We start from the raw sequence: 14,492 nt of genomic DNA, 5'->3' as shown, positions 1-14,492 counted from the left end.
ACCACCACCCCAACCCGCCCCCAGCCAACCTCCCAGAACACAGACAACATGCCGACCACCACCCCGCCCCCAGCCAACCTCCCTGAACACAGACAACATGCCGACCACCACCCAACCCCCCCAGCCAACCTCCAAACACAGACAACATGCGACCCTCCCCAACCCCCCCCAGCCAACCTCCCAGAACACAGACAACATGCCGACCACCACCCCCCCCCAGCCAACCTCCCAGAACACAGACAACATGCCGACACCACCCGCCCCCAGCCAACCTCCCAGAACACAGACAACATGCCGACCACCACCCCGCCCCAGCCAACCTCCCAGGACACAGACAACATGCTGACCACCACCCCAACCCGCCCCCAGCCAACCTCCCAGGACAACAGACAACATGCTGACCACCACCCCAACCCGCCCCAGCCAACCTCCCAGAACACAGACAACATGCTGACCACCATCCCAACCGCCCCAGCCAACCCCCAGAACACAGACAACATGCTGACCACCGCCCCCCCCCAGCCAACCTCCCAGGACACAGACAACATGCTGACCACCATCTCAACTCGCCCCCAGCCAACCTCCAGAACACAGACAACATGCCGACCACCACCCCACCCCGCCCCCAGCCAACCTCCAGGACACAGACAACATGCCACCACCACCCCACCCCCCCCCAGCCAACCTCCCAGGACACAGACAACATGCCGACCACCATCCCAACCCGCCCCAGCCAACCTCCCAGAACACAGACAAGATGCCACCACCATCCCAACCCAACCCCAGCCAACCTCCCAGGACACAGACAACATGCTGACCACCATCCCAACCCGCCCCCAGCCAACCTCCCAGAACACAGACAAGATGCCGACCACCATCCCAACCCGCCCCCAGCCAACCTCCCAGAACACAGACAACATGCTGACCACCATCCCAACCCGCCCCCAGCCAACCTCCAGAACACAGACAACATGCTGACCACCGCCCCGCCCCAGCCAACCTCCCAGGACACAGACAACATGCTGACCACCACCCCAACCCGCCCCCAGCCAACCTCCCAGACACAGACAACATGCTGACCACCACCCCAACCCGCCCCCCAGCCAACCTCCCAGAACACAGACAACATGCTGACCACCATCCCAACCCGCCCCCAGCCAACCTCCCAGAACACAGACAACATGCTGACCACCGCCCCGCCCCCAGCCAACCTCCAGGACACAGACAACATGCTGACCACCATCTCAACTCGCCCCCAGCCAACCTCCCAGAACACAGACAACATGCCGACCACCACCCCACCCCGCCCCCAGCCAACCTCCCAGGACACAGACAACATGCCGACCACCACCCCACCCCGCCCCAGCCAACCTCCCAGGACACAGACAACATGCCGACCACCATCCCAACCCGCCCCCAGCCAACCTCCCAGAACACAGACAAGATGCCGACCACCATCCCAACCCAACCCCAGCCAACCTCCCAGGACACAGACAACATGCTGACCACCATCCCAACCCGCCCCAGCCAACCTCCCAGAACACAGACAAGATGCCGACCACCATCCCAACCCGCCCCCAGCCAACCTCCAGAACACAGACAACATGCTGACCACCATCCCAACCCGCCCCCAGCCAACCTCCAGAACACAGACAACATGCTGACCACCATCCCAACCCAACCCCAGCCAACCTCCCAGGACACAGACAACATGCCGACCACCAACCCGCCCCCAGCAACCTCCCAAGACACAGACAACATGCCGACCACCAACCCGCCCCCAGCCAACCTCCCAGAACACAGACAACATGCCGACCACCACCCCGCCCCCAGCCAACCTCCCAGAACAGAGACAACATGCCGACCACCACCCCGCCCCCAGCCACCTCCCAGAACACAACAACATGCCGACCACCACCCGCCCCCAGCCAACCTCCCAGAACACAGACAACATGCCGACCACCACCCCCCCCAGCCAACCTCCAAAACACAGACAACATGCCGACACCACCCCGCCCCCAGCCAACCTCCCAGAACACAGACAACATGCCGACCACCACCCCGCCCCCAGCCAACCTCCAGAACACAGACAACATGCCGACCACCACCCCGCCCCAGCCAACCTCCCAGAACACAGACAACATGCTGACCACCATCCCAACCCGCCCCCAGCCAACCTCCCAGAACACAGACAACATGCTGACCACCATCCCATCCCGCCCCCAGCCAACCTCCCAGAACACAGACAACATGCTGACCACCATCCCAACCCAACCCCAGCCAACTCCCAGAACACAGACAACATGCCGACCACCAACCCGCCCCAGCCAACCTCCCAGGACCACAGACAACATGCCGACCACCAACCCGCCCCCAGCCAACCTCCCAGAACACAACAACATGCCGACCACCACCCGCCCCCAGCCAACCTCCCAGAACAAGACAACATGCCGACCACCACCCCGCCCCCAGCAACCTCCCAGAACACAGACAACATGCGACCACCACCCCGCCCCAGCCAACCCAACCTCCCAGAACACAGACAAGATGCCGACCACCACCCCGCCCCCAGCCAACCTCCCAGAACACAGACAAGATGCCGACCACCACCCCGCCTCCCAGAACGCTGTTCCACAGTAACACACATAATGTGACTGAGAATCGGAATATAGAGCTAACCTAACCTTACCGCAAGTGGTGCTTCAGGTGAACGACTCATACCAAAATGGCTTATTTAGGAGCGTCTAACATTCAGCGTTTCATATAGACAAGCAACGTATAGAGGTAATAATGATTTCTCATTCTGCGTGGCAAGAGCTATCTTTTTTACACCATATTGAGAAACATTTCGTAACGCTTCAACGTTCCTGAACCATATACCCATATATTGCTCGGTATCCACAGCCAACACACTGGAGGCATACAGGCCGCTATGATGCGTTGACAGGGGTTGTTTGTTTCCCACACATAGATGAATGGAGCAAACACATGTTGCCATTGGGGATTCCACCTAAAGGTGAAAGGTTGATAATGAGAAAGGTGATGTGACTCAAGCTGTGACCAGAGGCCATTGTGCATCACTAAGTGATCAGTTGACATGTTGTGATCAGTTGACATCAGTTTTCTCCCAGCATGCTACAGTGCTGCTCTTTGTCCACTACCAATGACACCTATTAACTTCCTGTGGTTTGACGTGGCCTTGGTCCTCCCGCGTTGTGTGACATTAGCAGAAGAAAAAAAGGCTCTTTGGCCTCCGACTGACAAAGGATGCACTTATTTGTGGTTTTACAAACATCTTCTTGCGCCCTTGACAAGATTTTATGCACGTCACACCATTCATTCAATTCTGGGATTGATATATAAATTAAGGTAAATGCTCCTGTGCTGCAAGACCGTTATTACCTAGTAATTCAATTGAGTATTCTGACAGAGAAACACGAATGTATGTTTTACTACCATAAACTTCCAGTTACCAGATCAAGTACTGATTGGATTGATCGGGGGGAAGGTAGCCTAGTAGTTAGTGTTGGGCCATTAACTGAAAGGCTACTGGTTTGAATCCCCAAGCCAACAAGGCTCTCTCGATGTCCCCTTGAGCAAGGCACTTAAGACTAATTGCTCCTGTAAGTCACTCTGGATAAGAGTGTCTGCTAAATGACTAAATTGTRAAGTTCTTGCTTTTGTATTGCACCAAAATCACCTCATATCAACCTCATACCAAGCGTCTAACCTTTCCAGTTCATGTTAAAATACCAGAGGTAGTGCATTCATGACCTACGGTAGAAGATGTTGTGTAACAACTCAGTAGTGCTGACATGTCTACTCTCCATGGGGTTGTTCTAACCCATGGGGCTCCACCCTCCACCTCTCCCTCTGAGGACGCCTGCAGTCATTCACCTTCTCAGCTGCTCTGTCTCTCTCGCTATGACACATCTGCTGCTGCTGGCCTCCGTGGAGATGTTGTTCTCTGCTGCAGGTGAAAAAATAGCTGTTTCTCTGTATCTGTTCTGACACCCTCAGACCTGAGCAGGCCCGAGGAATTTGTTGGTAGTGAAGGCAGGCAAATGCCAATGCACAAACATGTTTGAAATGTGTATCGGAGAGTCAATCAGCAAACACTCATATCTTATGACTTAGATCGTTTCGAGGGAAGATTGATTATATGTAGGACAAGAATGTAGGACAAGAGGAAGGCATGTGTGATAAGACAGAAGTTGTAACTACAGCATGTGTGATAAGCGAGATGTTTAACTACAGCATGTGTGATAAGGCAGGTGTTGTAACTACAGCATGTGTGATAAGACAGATGATGTAACTACAGCATGTGTGATAAGGCAGATGTTGTAACTACAGCATGTGTGATAAGACAGATGATGTAACTACAGCATGTGTGATAAGACAGATGATGTAACTACAGCATGTGATAAGACAGATGTTGTAACTACAGCATGTGTGATAAGGCAGATGTTGTAACTACAGCATGTGTGATAAGGCAGATGATGTAACTACAGCATGTGTGATAAGGCAGATGTTGTAACTACAGCATGTGTGATAAGGCAGATGTTTGTAACTACAGCATGTGTGATAAGGCAGATGTTGTAACTACAGCATGTGTGATAAGGCAGATTGATGTAACTACAGCATGTGTGATAAGGCAGATGTTGTAACTACAGCATGTGTTGATAAGGCAGATGTTGTAACTACAGCATGTGTGATAAGGCAGATGTGTAACTACAGCATGTGTGATAAGGCAGATGTTGTAACTACAGCATGTGTGATAAGACAGGTGTTGTAACTACAGCATGTGTGATAAGGCAGATGATGTAACTACAGCATGTGTGATAAGGCAGATGTTGGAACTACCAGCATGTGGTGAATAAGCGAGATGATGTAACTACAGCATGTGTGATTAAGGCAACTGCATTGTAACTACAGCATGTGTGATAAGGCAGATGTTGTAACTACAGCATGTGTGATAAGGCAGATGTGTAACTACAGCATGTGTGATAAGGCAGGATGTTGTAACTACAGCATGTGTGATAAGGATTTAATAAGATGTGTAAGGCAGATGTTGTAACTACAGCATGTGTGATAAGGCAGATGTATGTAAACTACAGCATGTGTGATAAGGCAGATGATGTAACGTAACAGCATGTGTTGATAAGGCAGGTGTTTGAACTACAGCATGTGTGATAAGGCAGATGATGTACTACAAGCATGTGTGATAAGGCAGATTATGTAACTACAGCATGTGTGATAAGGCAGATGTTGTATAAACTACAGCATGTGTGATAAGGCAGATGATGTAACTACAGCATTGTGGATAAGCAGATGTTGTAACTACAGCATGTGTGATAAGACAGATGATGTAACTACAGCATGTGTGATAAGGCAGATGTGTAACTACAGCATGTGTATAAAGCAGATGTTGTAACTACAGCATGTGTGATAAGGCAGATGATGTAACTACAGCATGTGTGATAAGACAGATGATGTAACTACAGCATGTGTGATAAGGCAGATGTTGTAACTACAGCATGTGTGATAAGCAGATTTGAACTACAGCATGTGTGATAAAGCAGATGATGTAACTACAGCATGTGTGATAAGACAGAGTGATTGTAACTACAGCATGTGTGATAAGCAGATGTGAACTACAGCATGTGTGATAAGACAGATGATGTAACTACAGCATGTGTGATAAGGCAGATGATGTAACTACAGCATGTGTGATAAGGCAAGATGATGTAACTACAGCATTGTGTATAAGGCAGATGTGTAACTACAGCATGTGTTGAAGGCAGATGATGTAACTACAGCATGTGTGATAAGGCAGATGATGTAACTACAGCCATGTGTGATAGCAGATGATGTGTAACACAGCATGTGTATAAGACAGATGTGTAACTACAGCATGTGTGATAAGGCAGATGTTGTAACTACAGCATGTGTGATAAGGCAGATGATGTAACTACAGCATGTGTGATAAGCAGATGATGTAACTACAGCATGTGTGATAAGGCAGATGATTGTAACTACAGCATGTGTGATAAGGCAGATGATGTAACTACAGCATGTGTGATAAGCAGATGATGTAACTACAGCATGTTATAAGCAGATTGTTAACTACAGCATGTGTATAAGGCAGATGATGTAACTACAGCATGTGATAAGCAGTGTAACTACAGCATGTGTGATAGCAGGGTGTAACTACAGCATGTGTGATAAGGCAGATGTGTAACTACAGCATGTGTGATAAGGCAGATGTTGTAACTACAGCATGTGTGATAAGGCAGATGTTTAACTACAGCATGTGTGATAAGGCAGATGTTGTAACTACAGGCATGTGTTGATAAGGCAGATGATGTAACTACAGCATGTGTGATAAGGCAGATGATGTAACTACAGCATGTGTGATAAGGCAGATGTTGTAACTACAGCATGTGTGATAAGGCAGATGTGTAACTACAGCATGTGTGATAAGGCAGATGTTGTAACTACAGCATGGTGTGATAAGCAGAGATTGTAACTACAGCATGTGTGATAGGAGAGTTGTAACTACAGCATGGTGATAAGGCAGATGTGTAACTACAGCATGTGTGATAAGGGCAGAGTGTAACTACAGATGTGTGATAAGGCAGATGATGTAAACGTACAGCAATGTGTGATAAGAAGAGTGTTGTAACTACAGCATGTGTGATAAGGCAGAGGTGTTGTAACTACAGCATGTGTGATAAGGCAGATGATGTAACTACAGCATGGATAACAGATGTGACTACACATGTGTGATAAGCAGATGTGTAACTACAGCATGTGTGATAAGGCAGATGTTGTAACTACAGCATGTGTGATCAACGACAGATGATGTAACTACAGCATGTGTGATAAGGCAGAGATGTAACTACAGCATGTGTGATAAGGCAGATGTGTAACTACAGCATGTGTGATAAGGCAGATGATGTAACTACAGGCATGTTGTGATAAGGCAGATGTTGTAACTACAGCATGTGTGATAAGGGCAGATGTGTAACTACAGCATGTGTGATAAGGCAGATGATGTAACTACAGCATGTGTGATAAGACAGATGTTAACTACAGCATGTGTGATAAGGCAGATGATGTAACTACAGCATGTGTGATAAGGAGATGTTGTAACTACAGCATGTGTAAAGATAGGCAGATGGTTTGTAACTACAGCATGTGTGATAAGCAGATGATGTAACTACAGCATGTGTGATAAGGCAGATGTTGTAACTACAGCATGTGATAAGGCAATTGTAACACCAGTGTGTAAGGCAGATGATTGTAACTACAGCATGTGTGATAAGCAGATGTGTAACTACAGCATGTTGATAAGCAATGATGACATACAGCATGTGTGATAAGGCAAGATGATGTAACTACAGCATGTGTGATAAGGCAGATGTTGTAACTACAGCATGTGTGATAAGGCAGATGTGTAACTACAGCAGGTTGATAAGGCAGATGATGTAACTACAGCATGTGTATAAGGCAGATGATGTAAACTACAGCATGTGTGAAATAAGGCAGCATGTCTGTAAAACTACAGCATGTGTGATAAGGCAGATTTGTAACACAGCATGTGTGATAAGGCAGATGTTGTAACTACAGCATGTGTGATAAGGACAGATGAATGTAACTACAGCATGTGTGATAAGCAGATGTGTAACTACAGCATGTGTATAAGGCAGATGTTATAACTACAGCATGTGTGATAAGGCAGATGATGTAACTACAGCATGTGTGATAAGCAGATGTTGTAACTACAGCATGTGTATAAGACAATGATGTAACTCAGCAGCATGCTGCTGATAAGACAGATGAATGTAACTACAGCATGTGTGATAAGCAGATGATGTAACTACAGCATGTGTGATAAGAACAGATGATGTAACTACAGCATGTGTGATAAGGCAGATGATGTAACTACAGCATGTGTGATAAGACAGATGTTGTAACTACAGCATGTGTGATAAAGACAGATGATGTAACTACAGCATGTGTGACTAAAGGACAGATGATGTAACTACAGCATGTGTGATAAGGCAGATGATGTAACTTACAGCATGTGTGATAAGGCAGATGTATGTAACTACAGCATGTGGATAAGGCAGATGTTGTAACTACAGCATGTGTGAATAAGGCAGATGATGTAGTGACTACAGCATGTGTGATAAGACAGATGTTATGTAACTACAGCATGTGTGATAAGGCAGAGATGTAACTACAGCATGTGTGATAAGACAGAGTGTTGTAACTACAGCGATGTGTGATAAGACAGTGTGTGATGTAACTACAGCATGTGTAGAATAAGGCAGATGTCTGTCTGCAATAAACACAGCATGTGTGATAAGGCAGAGATGTAACTACAGCATGTGTGATAAGGCAGATGATTGTAACTACAGCATGTGTGATAAGCAGGTGTGTAACTACAGCATGTGTGATAAGCAGATGTTGTAACTACAGCATGTGTGATAAGGCAGATGTTGTAACACAGCATGTGTGATAAGGCAGATTTGTAAACTACAGCATTGTGTGATAAGACAGAGTTAACTACAGCATGTGCTGAAAGCAGATGTTGTAACTACAGCAGTGTGATAAGGCAGTGTTGTAACTACAGCATGTGGATAAGGCAGATGTTGTAACTACAGCATTGATAGGATTGTAATACAGCAGGATAGAATTAAACTACAGTAGAGGATTTTGACTGGTTTAGTTTAAGTTCTCAGCATGTGCGTATTTTTCTTTAAAGGTGTCGAGTTACAGTGCAAAGCTCAATTACACCCTAATGTTCATAGTCACAAAAAAGCATGTTGGAATATACTGTATCTACCTCCCACCTTCCCGAAACCACACACCGGGTTATGGATCTATGTTGCCTTGATCCAAGACTTAAAGAAACAAACACATTCTACATTATCAAACTGCTGCATAGCCTCAGTGTCACACCCTGATCTGTTTCACTTGCTTTGCTTGTCTCCACCCCTCCAGGTGTCGCCCATTTTCCCATTATCCTTGTTTTCTCCATTATCCCTTTTCCCCATTATCCCTTGTTGCATTTATACCGTGTTTTCTGTTGTCTGTTGCCAGTTGGTCTTGTCTCGTCAAGCATACCATTGTGTTTTTTTCTGCGTTCTAGTACCTTTCTGACGCCCTGGATTACTGACCTCTGCCTGCCCTGACCCCGAGCCTGCCTGCCGTTCTGTCTTTCTGACTGCCCTGGATTACTGACCTCTGCCTGCCCTGACCCCGAGCCTGCCTGCCGTCTGTACCTTTCGACTGCCCTGGATTACTGACCTCTGCCTGCCTAACCCCGAGCCTGCCTGCCGTTCTGTACCTTTCTGACTGCCCTGGATTTACTGACCTCTGCCTGCCCTAACCCCGAGCCTGCCTACCGTTTAGTACCGTTACTTGACTCTGCCCTGGAATACTGAACTCTGCCTGCCCTACCCAACCTGCTGCCGTCTGTACCTTACTGACTCTGCCCTGGAATTACTGACCTCTGCCTGCCCTACCCCGAGCCTGCCTGCCGTTCTGTACCTTTCTGACTGCCCTGGATTTACTGACCTCTGCCTGCCCTAACCCCGAGCCTGCCTGCCGTTCTGTACCTTACTGACTCTGCCCTGGAATACGGACCTCTGCCTGCCCTTGACCTGTCTTTTGTCTGTCCCCTGTTTTGTCAATAAATATCTGTGGTTCGAACTGCATCTGGGTCTTATCCTGAGTCCTGATATTCAGGCACTAGATAAAATCAGAATTCACACAAGTTCCAATCTAAAATGTATCTTTCGAGCAGTGTTTTAAATAGTATGTTAATTCTGTAGATAATCCTAAGAATTCCAATGGTCCAAACCTCCAAACCGGTCCAAAGTCTTTACCCTTGTGGGATGGCCAGAATTAGGGTGACTAAATCAATGGAGGCCGGAGAGAAAAAAAGTGGTAAAAAATCTGGAAAATTGCATCGTGTCAGCTAGGCTGGATGGAAGGCTTAAGGCTATTGGCTACCTGACAGGCTCACTTTCCTATTGAACTTGTCATCTTTCTTCTCGAATCCGCAGGACATACAATATAGAGCTAAGATGGATATCGATTTTGAGACATGACATATTTTCATATTAGTATACACTTTTCATATTAATTGGAAATTCCTGTTCTTTTACGCTTGTTTGTAAGAAATCATTGAATCTATAAAATGCCAATGGAGCACTGAGCATTCCAAGCTTTTACATTTCATTCATTCTAATTTGCTTTTTGCAACCTGTTAACTACTTGGAAGATGATGAGCACAAAATGTAACATCTTTAGAAGCTATGAGAAACCTGTACCACGATGTCAACAGAACTCGGTGCTTATTATCGTATGTATTAGATTACGAAATCTAACTTTTTGGATATAATGCTAATGATATGTTAGAGAAAGACCCCACTGAATGATTCAGACATGAATAATCATATTTGTCTTGGTAAAATGTATTTGATAACATAAGGAAGTGAAATTTCATCACCAAAGTGCGTCTTGGCAGAGTGGGTGGACACTGTGAGCATTGTTTTGAAACCACCAGTGATAGTCTTGGCAGATTTCACACTGCACCAGTCTTTGCATTGTGTTATTCAGTCATCGCTCTATAACTTCTTCTCTTTGATGCGTGTTTGATTAGTGTGATTGGATGTGGCAGTAATCAAAAGAGATGTATACCACATGATGTTCAGTTATACCGGCGCTCCCAGCTATCCACCTGTTCCCCCCCTTCTGCTCTCGCGTTGCTTGTGGATTTTGCCTGGTGTTTCTCATTAAAAACTCAGTGAAATAGTTCTGACAAGTGAGGATTTCCACAAAGACTCTGTCAAACTGACAGACCGATAAATAGACATCGGGCAAACATGTTGTTGAYAGCAGGTTCCTTACTGCGAAAACACAGGTGTCTCTGAAGACTAGGGGAAAAACTCAGAGGTAATTGACAATGCTGATAGTCGGTTTTATGTAAGTTGCAAAATCACTGACTTTCTCTCTGGAATGAGACTAGATGTCAAACTATTGGCAATGTGTGGGAGAAATTGAAAGCAACCGATGATTAACTCACGGAGACACTAGGTTGTTGGCTTTGGCTGAGTTATTTGTTCTGTTCAACAGAATTAGGTTCTTATACAMGTAAGCATATTACTTCAAATTCATATTTAATATTTTCTGACATCTTTTTTTCCCTCTTCTGCTTTCCTTGTTTTCCCATAATAACTTCAAGTTTCTTCGAGCAGTTTGCTGTATATACAGTACAGTAATGGTTCTATGATCTCCTTAGCTCTGGCTTGAGTGCACACTCTTTTCTGTCACRTGCCCTCTGTCACCAGTAAACTTTTTGAACTGCGAGTTTAACAGGCCATKAAAGAGCGGGACAGATGGCTACATTCTAGGTGGTAATTGTCAACCGCTTCGTCCCTAAAACAAGCCAAGGTGTTGCCGTCAGGTCAGGCAGCTGACATTTCGCTAGTCAACTTCAATCGATGTCGGTCTTCTGCCGCGGAGACGGCGAGAGAACGGTGTCACAGGTCACACTCGTCCATAAGAGGATGCGCATCACTCTGGATCAAGTCTATATTAAGAGCTGACTAATGGGTTGGAAAATCAAATGTGATTATACTGTATTGTAGGCACTGGTTGGCGAATGTTTTCTTTAGGTAGGTTTTCTGTGTTGTCATGCACAGACTTGACAAGATGGCGCTGATAGACATGGTCRTCCTGTTCATGGCTCCACAAGCATTTCGCTACACCTGCTAAATATGTGTATGCGACCAATAAMRTTTTATTTGCTATAAGACCTGATTAGTGCAAATCTTCCCTTCTCGACAAGCTATTGGTAATATGTGTGTTTACTCTGCATTTGACGAGCAGGGATTGTTTTTGAAGAGCTTAACCGTTTATTTTGGCGWCGAGCTATTCAAATTGAAGGTGACAGCTAATTTGAATCTCTCTTAATTTGGGCGAACTGGAATACTCTACACGGTGACGGCAGCTCCCCTCGTACAAGCGTGCACATGCAAAAATATGTAAATGCTTCCCATATTAGAATCTTTGTCTGCTTGTCATTCTCACATGGGACACATCAAAGCCATATGACCTGATTTTGCACCTGCTGTTTAATTACATTTACAAGACAGACAGTCTCCAGTCCTGGTGATGTACAAATCTAGTTTTATTACCCGGGCCCTGTAATTTACAATGCATTTGACTGATAAGTGGTAATCAAAGAGGGAGGCACCATTACCTTACTGCCAATACAAGGGCCATCCACAGACATTTTGAACTTTCTCCTGATATTAGGCTCTGAGATAGTGTTGATTGTAAAATTGACATTGTTTAAAGGAATTTGTATTATGAATTCATGGTTTGATAACGGTTGTTATTTTGTAAATATGATGCACTCCGAWTAATATGTTATTCATTATCCATTATGATTATGATGGTAGTCATTTATTCCCAATGTTATACTCTCTAATTACTTGTAATTACATTAGGGTATACATTACTTGCCAGCATTTTCCTTTATAAAACAACACAATATAAAATACAATACAATTAAAAATGAAATGTTTTGTTCAAAAAGAGGCTGGTGTCTGCGTGAAGTATGCACATTTGTGATTGCATGTGATTCAGAAACATGCCCCCGGTCGCAGAGGACTGTGCTTCTCAGGCAATCTATAATAGATGATGAAATTTGGCGAGCCATCCAACCTTATGGTCCATTCTTCCTCCTGCAGCTGCTTGTTTTCCCAGAACTCATCTGTGCTGACCAAGTTGTGTGTGTGTGTGTGTACGTGCCTGTGCCCGTATGTCACTGGCTCTGCCCACAAGTACTCCACAAGCAACTTTTCATTATTCAATATGTCAGAATATGTAACGTCCAACTTTCCTCGGAGCTCAACCTCCATGTGCACATATGGGCGAGAGTTGATCTAGAAAGGCCATGTGCTTTAGAGGAAAATAGGTAGGAGTTGAAAGTAGGAGACAAGCTGTTGCGTTGGACTTGAGTCTGAATGTTTGTCTGGTAAAGTATGATGAGGTTGGATGAAGTTGCCTTGAGACACTRATCTTAGGTCAGTTTAGGGTCTTTTCACCTAATGGTTGTGATCTGGGATGATGGGAAGAGAGATACAGTATGTGTGGGACTGCCTCAGTTCAGATGAGACTGTTATGACAACTATGCACTGTCCTTCCGCCACTACCTCTACACTACCTCTNCTATGCCCGTATGTCACTGGCTCTGCCCAGAAGCACTCCACGAGCAACTTTCCATTATTCAATATGTCAGGCGACGTGAATATGGAACACCAACTTTTCTCTCAGCGCTCAACCTCCATGTACATATATGGGCGAGAGTTGAGGAGTTGACTAGAAAGGCCATGTGTTTTAGAGGAAAAGAGATGGGAGTTAAAAGTAGAAGGCGAGCTGTTGTTTGACTTGAGTCTAAATGTTTGACTGCATGCTGGAGTTGGAGGAAGTTGCCTCGAGACCAGCAGTGGGCAAACTGAGCCAGAATCAGAGCCGATTCAATCCGTCCCGTGGGGGGTTTGTGTGTGTACTCATTCAAGGGTTTTCCTTTATTTTTTACTATTTTCAACATTGTAGAATGATAGTGAAGACATAAACTATGAAATAACACACATGGAATCATGTAGTAACCAAAAAAGTGTAAACAAATCAAAATATATTTCGTACTTTAGAATCTTCAAAGCAGCCACCCTTTGCCTTGTTACGGCGTTGCACTCTCTTGGCATTCTCTCAACCAGCTTCATAAGGAATACTTTTCCTTATGAAAAAGCGCTGATTTTCCTTCACTCTGCGGTCCAACTCATCACAAACCATTTCAATTGGGATGAGGTCGGGTGATTTGTGGAGGCCAGGTCATGTGATGCAGCACTCCATCACTCTCCTTCTTGGTCAAATTGCCCTTACACTGCCTGGAGGTGGGTTGGTTCATTGTCCTGTTGAAGAACAAATAAAAGTGCAAACCAGATGGGATGGCGTATCGCTGCAGAATGCTGTGGTAGCCATGCTGGTTAAGWGTGCCTCGAATTCTAAATAAATCACTGACAATATCACCAGCAAAGCACCACTACACCATCACACCTCCTTCTCCATGCTTCACGGTGGGTACCACACGTGCGGAGATCATCCGTTCATCTACTCTGCGTCTCAAAGACACGGCGGTTGGAAACAAAAAATCTCAAATTTGCAATCATCAGATTTCCACCAGTCTAATGTCCATTGCTCGTGTTTCTTGGCCCAAGCAAGTCTTTTCTTCTCATTGGTGTCCTTTAGTAGTGGTTTCTTTGAAGCAATTGACCATGAAGGCCTGATTCATGCAGTTTCCTCAGTTGATTTGAGATGTGTCTGTTACTTGAACGCTGTGAAGCATTTATTTGGGCTGGAATTTCTGATGCTGGTAACTGTAATGAACTTCTCCTCTGCAGCAGAGA

The sequence above is a fragment of the Salvelinus sp. IW2-2015 genome, linkage group LG9 (assembly GCF_002910315.2).
Source record: "Salvelinus sp. IW2-2015 linkage group LG9, ASM291031v2, whole genome shotgun sequence".
Taxonomy (NCBI): domain Eukaryota; kingdom Metazoa; phylum Chordata; class Actinopteri; order Salmoniformes; family Salmonidae; genus Salvelinus; species Salvelinus sp. IW2-2015.
The sequence above is the reverse complement of the archived record's forward strand: the minus strand, read 5'-3'. Positions refer to the sequence as shown.